General features: G+C 38.6%; 1 protein-coding gene across 2 annotated transcripts in view; it reads left to right on the forward strand.

Moving 5' to 3' along the window:
* Window positions 1-13784, forward strand: part of LOC102463874 (solute carrier organic anion transporter family member 4C1) — a 179015-nt gene extending 165231 nt beyond the window's left edge. For both annotated transcript variants that reach the window (XR_012904797.1, XR_012904799.1), the window contains one exon: window positions 1-13784. This exon is cut by the window's left edge and continues 16713 nt beyond it. The gene's annotated coding sequence lies outside the window, so the exon portion shown is untranslated.
* Window positions 13785-14170: the final 386 nt, after the last annotated feature.

A 14170-nucleotide genomic window follows, 5' to 3' on the forward strand; every position in this document is an offset into this window, starting at 1 on the left:
AAATAAGATATTTTGAAATAACTATTTTGAAATAAGATATTTCGAAATAATGCTATAGTGTAGACATACCCTAAGAGACTAATCTCCAGGACAGTCAGGCATATGATCATCAATTTTGAAGAAATACTAGAAAAAGATGTGGCTTCTGAATAGGGAAGTGGCAAAGGAAGAAGAAATAATTTATCTGTAATGGTTTTATCCTAACATTAATGCACTGTGATGTCTGAAAGGCTTTCTAGTGTCTGGTAAACTACTGTCTTCTTCCTCACCTCCCCCCAGAGTTAATGGTAACCTTAGAAGGCTCACTTCTTTAGTGGAGTTCTGGGAAGGGTGTGTTTAAGTTACAGAGTCTGAAGGGACTAGAGTATTCCAGTTATTGCTGGGGAGGGTGTAGACCCTCCATCTAAGAACATGCATAGGGATACACAGACCATTGAAAATCCCTGGACTCCATTCAGGTTCCAGGAAGCTTAAAACAGTAGGGACATAGCTAGAGATCCTCTCTCAGCAATCAACTGAGCCTGGCTGGATCTGTGACAGTTTGTACTATGGGATGACATGGTAATAGAATTTGTTTGGGAATATGTTATATCTCATGGTCTAGGTTGTAATATGTTCCTCTCATATAACCTTACAAAGATGGTGTAGTGTCCACTCAGTAAGCTACAACATGTTAGAACACGGACACCTCTCATGTTAGGCTGATGGTTCTCAAATGGCCAATGGTGGGCCTCCCCAGGAAGAAACAGCAATGTACCAAGAGAAACATGAGCTTAGTGCTCCCCTCTCTCTTTTTTTTAAGGGCTCTGGATGTCAGTCCATGTGTCTGGAACTTGTGCAAAAGGGCCATACTGACCCCCGAGGCAGGGATTAAAGGGATAGCTGGAGCCCTGCCACCCTGGGACTGAAAACCAGTGCCCCACCACTCAGGCTCTCCTCCTCTTCCCTATCCCTCACCTAGTAGTGGTGGGTCTCCGACCATCATTCCTGGGGTGGAAGCTGCTGCACAGAAGAAAGGGTGGCAATGGGGTGCTATGGCTACTGGAAAAGTGATACTGATAGATAGCACTTTTCACATTGCCATCCTTCTGTGTTGCTGCTGGCACAGCAATGCCTTCAAGGCTGGGCACCTGAACAGCAGCTCTCTGTTCTGTCTTCAGAACTGAGTGGTGCGTAAATGGCTAGAGACACAAAGAAAGGGAGCCCGATCAAATAAAAGAATTGCCGTGCTAAGCAAATTTGCACTGGAATGATTAAATTTAGAGTGTATGTTGTTCTTAAAAAGTCATCTTTTATAAAAAGATAATGCTCTGTTCCAGACTCAGAAGTTAAGGCTAGATAAGAGATGGTGGGTTTTTTATTTGATATAGTTACAGGCTGGATTATCTCAGAAATGCTCCCTCAACTTGTTCCATCACCATTAAGAAAACTTGATTATACATTAATCCTGATTTATTCTCTCTTCTGGACCAAAATGATTGACCTGACTAAATCTCTCATGTTCCCGGAGCTTCCTTGTTGGAATAAAACAAAAATAGAGACCATGCCTAATGGAAACCTGTACAGTTAGGGGGAAAAAATTGAGTCAACCTGGCTTCAGAAAAGAGGTTTAATGTCTTCTGGATCTAATGGAGTTTTCCTAAGAAAGAAAATCTGAAAGCAGGTCTCCACACATGGCCTATATATGGATAATTATTTTGGTTAGGTGTGTCATTCATGGGTTGTGGTCCTTTAACCAAGATAGTTATACTGTTACAATCTGTACTATATACAGTATATAGTTATGTTGGCATGAAGGTATAATAGTTAGGCACCTTTATATCTGTATAATTCCATTTACATTGGGGGGTTGAGAGTTATAGCTCTAGCTATTATGAAATTTCCCATCAACTTTGACAGATGACATATAGTCACTTACTGTGGGTCCAGAGATCAGATCAAGGACCATTTTTAGACCTTCAGCCCTCTGTGTAAGTGCTACAGGTGAAACCAAAGTAGATAAATGCACTGCTTTTATGCTCTAAAATGCTCTATCTTTTGGTCCTAGGTGGCAGAGCTGCCAGCATCAGAACTTGTCATTGGTTAGTAGCTCTGAGGTGTTGCAGTCAACATTGCAAGGCTTGTGGTTGGTCTTGTGTGTCTTTGTAACATTTTCTTGGTATGCGCTAAAATGAGTTCATCTGTAGTTCTCCATAAAAGACAGCCTTCAATATTCCATTGTCAGGCATACTAACCAAATGATTTCAGCATCTTAGCTGTGCTTTCACTATACGAGCTTCAATGCCTGAGTTGTTTCAGCACTCACACCTCAATGTTTGGAAACAAATCTTATCATTTATATCCCATTATCTGCTGTGGACATCATAAGCGGAATTGTTCCAAGTGTTTTATGTGGTATTGAAAAATAGTCCATGTGTTGCAGCCATGATGATAATGATGACATGGTAAATATTCATTTTTGTTTGCAGTCCAACACTAAGTTACATCTAGAGATGATGCTGAAGTTTTCTGAATGCATTGCTGGTTGTACCAATGCTCCTTGTAGTATCATTATTAGCCATTGCATCTTGTGAATCAACATTATCTAGGTAGCAAAATTGTAGTCATTAGTTACCATTACAGTTAAAGTGGTTCAAATAACTGTGTGTAGAACATAATGTGTGTTCTGTGGGATTGTTCATTTGGATGTTGGCGGAGGAGGGGCCTTCTGAAGTTGGGGGAGGAAGAAATGAACTTAAGATTTAGATTTCTAATATGTCTGAAAATTGATAAAAAAATCATTGTTCCAAATAATACTGTATCCCTTCTTTTCATCTGAGTTTATGCATTCCTCTACAGAGTGAGAAAAATTCCTATTGCCTTTGGAGAAAAGAAACAACTATATATAATAACTGTAAAAAAGCAACAACAGTCACACTAAAGTATAAAATGTGGCTATGGTCAGAAAAGTTACTCTGTTAAAATAGCATCATGGGGTTCCATGTTTATTCTCCATCAGTGTCTCCAGATAAGGTTTGCTCAGTTAATAAACCAAAGGGAATTTTTTCTAAAGCCAGCATGGCATGCATGCTCAGTGATTTTTCTGAAATTCACACTGTGTAGATTCCATCTTCTACATCTTTACCAACATAAACATTCTGAAATCAAAATTTAGCTGGTAATTTTGTTAATGTATTTTGCAGATTGGCCAACTTTCTCTTTCTCTGTTATATTAACTCTACAGTACAGAGAGTATATGTTGTCAGAAACTTGATTTGGACATTATGGTAAACAGCTATATCTCTGAAGACACAGAGTATGCAGTTATGTGCAAATAACAAGGTGCAGTTTTTAGTCGTTCTGTGACCAGAATCATAAACTGGATGAATTGGCTAAGTTACTGTAAAGTAAGCATGTGTTTGAAAAGATGCACAAACCTCAAATCTTCATCCAAACTAGGGTGATGGTTGTCCTGATTTTTATAGGGAAAGCCATAATATTTGGGGCTTTTTCACACTTGCTACCTGGTCATTCTAATCAAAATCCTAGAGTCTCACTCTTGACATTAACCTCAATCTTTTTGGACATCTCAAAATTCTGATTAAGACCTTTATTCTTCACTTTCTCATTTTGTTTTACAGATGAACCAAGATAGCAGAAGGTTGACTATTCTCAGGATAATTTCTTCCCAGTCCACTACTGGAAAGCAGTAGAAATATTCAAAATGACAAGATTACTAAATCACGTGTATAATATGCATTTACATGGTGCCTTTAAAAACATACATGATTGCTATTTCATAGTATAGAAATGCCAAGAGGTCCTGAACAAAAGCATGGCCCTTTTGTGATTGTGCAATACCTATAATAGCAGGAGACATGGTCTCTATCCTGAAGGATTTATAGTCTAAAATAATTCCACTTCCCCTGCTCCTCTCCTCTCCCCCCCCCCCCGCAGACTTGAGAGGATTCAGTTATTAGCCTAAGTCTGAGCACAACAGAATTGAAATGTTGAACCTGTTCAGCTGAGCTAGCATTTGCCATCTAAAATCTCATTGAAGCAATATAAATAGGCCTTTATAAATGTAAACACATATTTAAGATATCTGTTTTACATAGATGGACTATAAATATTATCATTATGTTATATATGGGGAAACTGAGGCACATGTAATGTGGAAAAATGACCCATCCAAGGTCATATAGTAAACCAGTGGCAGAACTGGCATTAGAATACAGGTATCTTGGCTTCTACGTCTACACAGGGATAAAAACCCTGTAGCTGGTCCAGGTCAGCTGGTTCAGCCTTGCAGGGTCTGGACTCTTGAACTGAAAAATCTCTGTGTAGATGCTTGGCCTTGGCTGTCTCCTGAGTTCTGGGATCCTGCATGGGAGAGGGACCCAGGGCTCTGGCTCCAGTCTAAGCCTAAACATCTGCACAATGATTTTGATCCCTGATGTCTGTCATCTGACGTGAGCCAGCTGCGACTGTGCTGTCTTTTATCTCTCTGTAGATGTACCCTTAATCATCTAGAGCCTAACATATTTAGTAGCCCCAGGTTAGCCTGTGCCAACATTCTCTGGAAATCTGACATGGTCTCTAGAAGTAGTTTTTAGACTCTGTTTAGATTCTCTTCTTTTGATGAATTTCTTGTGTGGCATAGGTGAATTCCAAATTTTGAGAAAAGGGAAATCAGTGTTCCATGTATTTCCCTTACATATCGTATGTCTTTGCCCTTTTCAACTATCTTTAAAGTGCAGAAACAGGTGATTCATATTCTGTGCATTTTAGTACTTGGGTATAGGATAGAGACAATTTAATATTCTGAGGACTAAGTAAATGGCACTTAAGCAATAGCAATCAAGATGCTGAGCATTTCCTTCCAATTAATGACCAGTTGGGAGGAGCTGATGGCCCATGACTGAATCTTGGATCATTAACCTTACACTAGATAATTTCCTAGTAAAATGTGCTGTGGTGACATAATTTTTGCTATTATAAGCTAAATATATTTTAATGGCTTATGAAATGCCTCTACTTTGGTGGGGTTTTGTTTATTTGAGTGTGTGTTGTCACTGCCATAAGTAGTACCCTAAATGGCTTAGAACATAGATCCCAGACAGGCTGTTGTGTTTCCTGGTGATATCACTGCATATGTCTACAATTGAGGCAGTCAAGAAAAAGTCTGGTTAAAGAGGGAAGGGGGTCTTCTGTCAGAGATTTTCAATGGGTGGTTCAGAAACTTGCCTTTTAATTAATCAGAGCTGGGATTGCTATTTTTTTTGTGAAAACTGGTTCTTCTCCACCCCAGTGAGTGTTTGGGGATGAGTCAACAGTGTATGTGAGACTATTTACGGTCATGTGACATCAGTTTTGTTGACAAATGTTATAGTGGCTGTGTATGTAATAATTACTCAGGGTTCACAAGTAGAAGTGTGGTATAGTAGAAAACTTTTTTTCCATGAGTTTCCCCTCATATTCATAAGTGGCAAATTCATAGATGGGTTAATGCATTAAGAGCAGCCGTTCTGAGCCAGATCAAAGGTCCATCTAGCTCAGTATCCTGTCTTCTGACAGTGGCCAATGAATATATGTAATAGGATAGATCCTAGTACAGGCCCCTGGGAATACCACTAGTGACTAACCCATGAGAGGACCTTCCATCTTATCACATGACAGTTTACTTAAATCTAAGTACACTATATCCACTGGATCCCCCTTATCCATATGCATGTTGGCCCCATCAAAGAATTCTAGTAGGTTAGTGAGGCATGATTTCCCTTTACAAAAACCATGTTGATTCTTCCCAAACAAATTACGTTAATCCATGTTTCTGACAATTCGTTCTTTTATAAAATTGCCTTTTTACCTCATTAGTCCATTATATGCTGTGCATACGTAAGATATGACACAAATAATACCTCCCAATGTTTTAGAGTTTCTCAAGGTATCCTTCCACTTACAAGGATAAAACTGGGACCTGCCTGTCTTTAAAATTGTCTCTGTCTATCCCCCCCTTGCATGTTGTTGCAGCTGTCCTTGACAGAGCACTCCTTTGAAATCCCTGTCATTATAGTTGAGAGTGGGCTTCCAGCAGTATATCTCTGTAAGGATCCTGTATCCTAAAGCTCGCAGTAATGCTCTGTGTGGACACCAAGACTCCAACTGTATTGTAGCAGGACATTACTGATTGGTACGCTGCTCAGCTGTAGATTCACATCCTGGTTTGTTGTGCTGTAGACTTCTATATAGACAAGCCCTGATATTCCAGTTCTGCAGCACTGGGAGGTGGCAGACACTGTTCACCTGTGTGTGTGACAGTGTAGCTGGGGCGAATGCTGACTGTTGCTGCAGTACTCAATGGTGAAGGTAGGAGGATGGGCAGTGGAGGCAATGTGGGCACTGAGTCTATTACACACAGGAATTGTACTGGGTTTGTAGCTTATAAGATCACAGTCTCTTTGGGGGAAGGGAGCACCATCTTTATGTATCTTTCCCCATCATTGCTTACAGAATAAACATTATAAATATATAATATAGCAATTCTATACTCGCTCGTCACATAAGAATGGCCGTACTGGATCAGAGAAAAGGTCGATCTCGCCCTGTATCCTGTCTGCCAACAGTGGCCAATGCCAGATGCCCCAAAGGAAGCGAACACAACAGGGTATCATCAAGAAATCCCTTTTCTGTCACCCATTCCCAGCCTCTGTCAGAGGCCATGGACACCATTCCTACCCATCCTGTCTATTGGCCTAAACTCCATGAATTTACTTAATTCTTTCTTGAACCCTGTTCACCTGGATCTTATCATTAACCATGTGAACATCAACTTTTGAGTCCTTCTAAGCTCTTTAGCTCTGTGATATAGTGTGGCAATGAGTTCCACGGAGTTTTCTTATGTCAAATTCAATGCAACTGCTCTTTCAATTTAATCAAATGCCACTTTGTTCATACATCATAAGAAGCTAAATAAAGTGCTTGCAAGGCTTTCTCTTTTTGATTCATTATGTTAGAAACCTCTTTCATGACCTTTTCTATTGGTCTCCACTCAAATGCTAATTTTTTCAATGTCACGTCATACAGAAATCTTTTTATGGCTATTATTGTACATTTCTCTGGATCTGTTCTATTTCTTCAGTATTTTTATGAGAGGGTGACTAGAACTGAACATAGTATTGGGTGTGCCATTGATGTATATATATAATGGCATTATACAATGTTCAGTATTATTCCATTTTCTATAAAGAGCTTAACTATTTGCTTTTGACCATCCTCTGTGTAAAGAACAGTTCATTTTATTGACTTGTACACTGTAATAAATGGTTTCAAAGTAAGTATTTTAAAACAATTACCATTCATTAATCAAGTATTTTTAAAAGATTGTAAGAATTTGCTTTTTAAATATTTATTTTATGTATTTATGTTTTAAATAAAGACCTACACTAGTAAGCATATATCTTTTTTTAAAGTGACTTAATATTGATGATTTGGACATGTGGAGTAGCTGGGAATCCTATCACCTGTGACTGGTTTGCCCTTGAAAATATTCATATTTAACTTACTAGTTGTTTATAATGTGTAATTGCATTATACTCTTCACTTTGTGTAACACTGCAGTAAGCCTGTGATACTAATTATTGCTTTATATAGTCAGTCTATAATTTATAACTTCACTATTTCATCTCTTAGGATTAGCATTATTTAAAAAAGTCTGCTAACTAGAGGTAGTCATATGCATACTAAATTAAAAATAACTTACTTGATAATGGACTTTTTGAATAAATTATTCACGGAAAGTTGTTGGAACATCTATATAGCTGATCACTAATGAGAGAAATTATTTGCATACTAGGGTGAAAATTAAATGGATACATTCTGAGTAACCAATAATTTGAAAAACTCTGAGTTTAACATTTCTTCTGTATATTTAAGAGGGGATATATATGTAAGCATATGTAGTTAAGAACGAATGACTAGTTAATTTAATTGTTTATTTATTTTAATCCAAAAATCAATATGCCAGGAATGAAACATATACTATATGTAAAACCATAGCGTGTAGTATCTGAGAGTAGTTCAGTGTTCATTGTGGAAACTCTGATAAATGGATAATTGATAGACAGTTCTGGAAATGTTTTAAGAAGAAGAATCCTGTGAGTCCACTAAGGTCAGCTAGGCATCTGTCCTCAAACAATGGTGCTACTGAAATGTAAATGGTTTTTGATACAAAATATACACTATTTATTTATTTATTGCTAAGAGTTTCTCAAAACTCAGCTAAGATCACGTATCATGCTGAGCACAGAATTCTTTTAGACTAAAACCCGCCATCATTCGAAATTGTTAGGAAAGATAGAACTCCCAGAAATCACTGACATCAGCAAACACTGCCGAGCTTAGTTGGTGTCTGCTGATGTCAACAGGAACTATGGTGATTTAATTTGCATCTTTAATACCAAAGTTATTCTATAATCATAAAAAGGTCATTTGAATGAGATTCCTGATAAAGATGTTGCTTTTTGTACATCAGGTGATTGTGATACCTTTAATGAAGCTAAATGGTACACCATCCATTTCCTGAACTGGGAGAACCTGTAGAATAAGGTATATTCAGTGGGAATAAATATTTTGAATTCTGGTTCTTAATACTTTCTGTGGGGAGCTAATGGATTCAATGCCATTCTATACAAAGTGTGCAGACCTCTACAATATGGAAGCTTTTGTTTTGCATCTAAGAGCATTGAGAATTTTATTGAAATATTTCAAAAATATGCTGGACCATGGATGTTGCTGAACCAGAGAATCCCAGTTAAGAAAGTTTCAACCTGGATATTTAGAGTAATCTTACAGGTGTACTTTAAAACAAGTACAGGTTGGATCCCTCTGGTCCAGCACCCTCAGGACCTGATTGGTTCAAATGAGGGAATTTGCCATACCAGAGAATGTCCCCTGCTACTTGCTCTGCAGACTACCTTCCCTCCCTACTGCTGGCCCCAGCCACCCCCTGTACTGGGTTGCCATGCAGCTATGGCCCCAGCAGTCCAAAATGTTCAGGACCCAGCTCCGCTATCAGGGCTGCCACATCCCTGACCCCAGCCTCATTTCTGGGGCTGCTGCAACTGTCAGATCCCTGGCTCTGCTACTGGGGCTGCTGTGGCCACCTGCTGCGCTACTGCGGCTCCAGCACTGGTCCCAGCCCTGCCAGGCTCTGAGCCACTAGCCCTCTTGCCACTGGGGCTCCCACCAAGGACTCCCTGGTCCAGGAACACTTGTGGTCCTGCCAGATGAGGGAGTCCTTGTTTTGGTAGGTCCAACCTGTACAATATTTCAACTAGGTATAATTCAATCTTCTACTGTCTGATCTATTTTTATATACTTCCTTGGTGAATTTAATATTATAATTCATACCAATATCTTCACTAGAAATGCACATTTATCTCTTAAAAATGAGGTTGTATATGGATGAATAATTGGTTGTGGGGATATGAAAAATGTTTCATTTGCTGCACGGAAGGGTCAGTATCTATATGTTTTCTTTTGGTGAATAACCCTAACTGGCCACGTGAATGGCTTTCTGCTGACATTCTTTTGACATTTTAAACAGTTCACCCATAGTCTAAACTCTTTGTGTTCACTTACTGTTGATAATCTAGCAAATTAGTTTGTTGGCAGGACTATTTGCTAAACCAATGGATTTTAAGTACTGCATTTGCATAAAAAGTGAATGCAGAATTAATTGTAATTATTTACATTGGAAACCATGTTGCTAATAGTCAAGTTCATCAAGGAACAGAATCATATATATGATATATATGTGCAGTCAAAATAATCTGAAAATTGAATACTCACAGCTAATAGCTTGTAAATAATTTACACGAGTATTTCTGAAGAAATTAAGTCAATAATTCTTTAGAATGAATAAAACTAAGAAACTCTTAACCATTACACACAATTCATAAGCTGAAAAGTAGAGTGGAATTCATACAAATGAATTAATTTGTTACAAATAATTTGCCTAGTTCTAACTTTGTATTCGATAGATGTCTAAACTAGCCTGGAAACTTTTAACAAATTTGGGGGCATTTTGCGGCCGAGAAAGAGAATAATTATTGAAAATATAGTATCTGATTTTTCTGTGAATCTCTCAAGTGCCTGATGTTGGATGTCAATATCAGGTTATCTCTGCTTCTGTGAACAAGGGACTTATAATTATGAATTCTTCCTCTTATGTACATTCCCACATTCTTCCCATGAAGCAGTAACAATGCATCTGTAACTATAGTCTACCACTAAATTTTTGTGGGTATTCAAAGAGAAAATTATTTTTAAAATGGGGGAGGGGGAACTTGGCCTTCCAAGGTGCATGTTGAAATACCACCTGCTGTAATGTGTGACAAAGGTGTAAAGATAGTGACAACCTTACACTGATGTCTTTCTTCAAAATGGGTTGCAAAACCTTACAAGCTGATATGAGTTATACACAGGGATCACTGCTAAATTGCAGCCACCAAAGAGCCACTGAGATTAATTGGCACGACAGTCTCTTCTGGTAAATAAATGAGAGCACTTAAGCAAAGTCTAAACAAGTGCTTGTATTAGGAACTGCTTCATTTGACAGTTTGAAACAGTTCAAAGATTAAAATGAGAGCATGTATGCAGGGCAACATTTTAAGGCAGACTTACTGAACCTCAGTTTATTCTTTTGACCAGTGGATATTTGCTGCAAGTTGTATTTATGGTCATGCCAAATAAATTGTTAAACGGCTAGTTCTTATAGTCAGTGGCAGTAGCTTAGAGTGCAAGAGTAACTCCAGTGAAGGTAAGTTGCTCAGATAATTGAAAGAAGGCATAAGTCTGTAAATTACATCATAGTTCAATGTCTGCAGTAAATCAAATGCTATAATGAAGCTAACTGCAAGAGAGAGCTATGAAAGATTCTCTTCTTTGGTTGCTAAATGTCCCAAGATTTGTTGAAGCATTCCAAAATAGTTTAGACTCCAATTGAATATAAAGGTGGTTAGCGTTGCTTCTATTTTGACTGTCTCTGATATACAGTCACTGTTGTGTTTTACAACTATATTGAACTCCTCTATACACTTAATAATGTAAGTACGTACCACGTAAGAGGAGTTGGCAGGTGTGTGTGTGTTCTGTTATATATAACAGTACTTCGATTGAGGCTCAGAAACAAATTTTACAGATTATAACTATATTTTACAGATTAAAAAAATCTCACTGGCCATCAATAACTAATAATTGCGTCATTTGAGGTTAAGGCCCCTAGGTTATGGCTGTGGAGTCATAGCTTTGAGTCAAAGAGCTCTTTTAAAATGAACGTAGAGTAGCTCTTTCAAATGACTAAACAATAGAACTGAGAGATCCTCAGGTTCACAGAAGCCCCACTCAAACACACCTGAAAGAGTAGGTGATGTAGAAATAGTTGTTTCCACAATATTTCTGAGTATTTGGGTTTGTTTAACTCCCTGTTAGGTAGAGAGCTAAGGATTGGCCTTGAGTATGAAACTGATGCCAATGACTGTGTATTCTGTATCATTAGTCTATTCTGTGTACACTGTATAGTGTACACTGTATCATTACAATGAATTCTTTGTAATTGCAATGGGTAACATCTGGGATTTTCTGCTCAGTGCCCCCTTCAGATTTCCTCATTCTGATCCTGTGACCTATACTCCAGACCCTGCTTTTCATTCTTTGACTTCCCCAATTGCATATTGCCTGGGTTATGTAGCCTCTCCCCTATATCAGGCTGGGTTCTGGCCACCATTCTAGGATTTAAATAGGTGGAAACCTTTTACTAGCATTAAATACCCTACACATATTCTAAAGGAAAAGAAAAAACAGATGTTTCATGATTAAACATAAAGCTTCTGAAATGTTTAAAATTATGTGCATGTACATAGAAGAATCATAAAATGGGGTAAAGCACCAATCCATAAAATAAGGGTGTCTACAAGGAAAGAAGGGGCTGATACCACTCGGGGAGAACAAGTAAATGGAAATACCCTTATATAGATTTTCTGAAACAGATAATGGACGTTTTCTAGCTATCAGTAGTACATTGTGGAGGTGAAACAGCTTTGGAAGGTGATCACTTAAGTCAAATATGTCTTGACACAGAATGATGCAGGTTTTATTTTGAAATTGCTTGAATTTCCAATGGATGCACAAACTACCTTTATGAAAAGAACATTGACCAGGGCTTTGAGAATGTGAACATTAGTGTTCTTAGGAAGCCCTGTTTGGCTGTCATTTTTCTGAAGGTAAACAGCTGTTAATGAAGAGCTTGAGAATTATGTTTCTTCAGTGCAGTGGCAATTTACATTAATGATTTCTAATTTTCAAGTCAGATGAAATAAAAAGAAATAATGAATGCAGGCCAGTGGAAGACAGAAAAGAGCAGAAATATGCCAGCATTAGAAACCTTGCAACACAAGTCTATTTTCTAGTTAATGATGCTTAAACTGAGCCTTAATATTCAGCACTGATGCTATTTGTGTTCTTTGTTTACAGAGCTTTTTATGAAGAGTATGTGCTTAATACACCTACTGAAGCAGATGGGTGGAAAAAAAAAAACAAGTGTTTCATGGCACCAAGACAGCTGGCACAAATAGACAGCAATTCACCATCATGGGGAAAAAGTCCTTTAATGTTGAGTCCTATTGTTTTAGAACAACATTATGCACAGAGACACTCCCAGCAGCATCAGAACAAAAGCAGGGGATGTGGCCCAAATGGGCTCCCCTAGATCTGATTGGGATGATCCTCTGTTATGGACACTGGACTGAGGGGATCCCTTCCCCTAGTTAAAAGGCAAGCCACAGAGAAACCCATCAGCGGATGTAGCTGGGGCAGAGGATAGACAGCATTTATTTTATTATAGTTAGCAAAGCAGATGGCACCATGAAACACTGGTTTCTCCACCCAAGAAAGCTGGCATTAATAGTGAGTATTAGAAAAGCCCATCATTGATGAGTCCTATTGTTTCCAAAATGTTTTACTCAGACTTCCTGCAAAAGCAGCCAAAGCAGTAACAGTGCCCAGCCAGTGTCCCTTCCTCTCTTCCTGGGTCTGGGTGGGGTAGAACTGCATCACTCAGGGGCATTAAGCCTTGCATTGCCCCTCAGACTTGTGGGTTAAGGGAAAATAAGAGCTGGAACTCCCAAGAACCATGGGGAATGAGCTCAGCTACCACTTAAAAGCAGCAGAAACAGAGATAGTGAGTGAGGCAACCTTGGGCAATAGAGATATCTTCAGACTTCAGACTCTATGGAACCATATTGTCCTTGTATGAGACTGATTTACACAGTATGTTGTGGCTCGACTCATGCCATATTATGAGAACTCTAGAGAGGATTGGGCTATGTATCTGGATCTAAAAAAATATAGATGAGTCTGTTGGATAGTTTACATGTCTTTTGAGGAGCATAATAGAAACATACAGACTCTTTCTGTTTAGTGATTTAAAAATACAAAACAACGAATAGTCTAGCAGCACTTAGGAGACTCACAAAACATGGGCTTTTGTGTGCAAAATCCATTTTGTCAGATGAGCTGGAAGCTGGAGTGGAAAATGTGGGTTTTGTGCATGAAAGCTCGTGATACTATGTATATTTCAGAGGGGTAGCTGAGTTAGTCTATAACTGGAAAAACTTAAAAAACAGCGAATAGTCTTGGAGCACCTTAGAGACTAACAAAACATGCAGATGGTATAATGAGCTTTCGTGGGCACAACCTACTTCTTCAAATGAATGGAGTGATTAAAGGCCCAGTTTCTAAATAAATAGGGGATGGGGGGGGGGGGGGGAGGAAAGAGAGAAGGAAAGAAGAGGGGGGAAAAAGGGGATAACTCAATTAGTGTTCATGCTACATGAAGCTGATAGAGAAAGTACTAATTGTTCTTAAGTACCCATTGTATGGGTTTTTTTAAATAAATGTATTTAAAAAATACATTTAGTTTAATTATATGTTGGGTGGGAGACCCATTTGTGTGGTGAGAATGGGGAATATGACCACATTTCTATGTGGCCCATGTGTTATGATTATATAGATCCAGTGGCCAAAAATTCCTGTGTCCGAGGACACATGGGTTATGGAGGAGGGTTACCCTCTGCCCTATATGCAGACTGGGAGTGTGTTCCACTCTCCTAACCATCATGTAGCTCCCCTG

This window comes from Pelodiscus sinensis, chromosome 6, assembly GCF_049634645.1.
Source record: "Pelodiscus sinensis isolate JC-2024 chromosome 6, ASM4963464v1, whole genome shotgun sequence".
In the NCBI taxonomy this organism is placed as follows: domain Eukaryota; kingdom Metazoa; phylum Chordata; order Testudines; family Trionychidae; genus Pelodiscus; species Pelodiscus sinensis.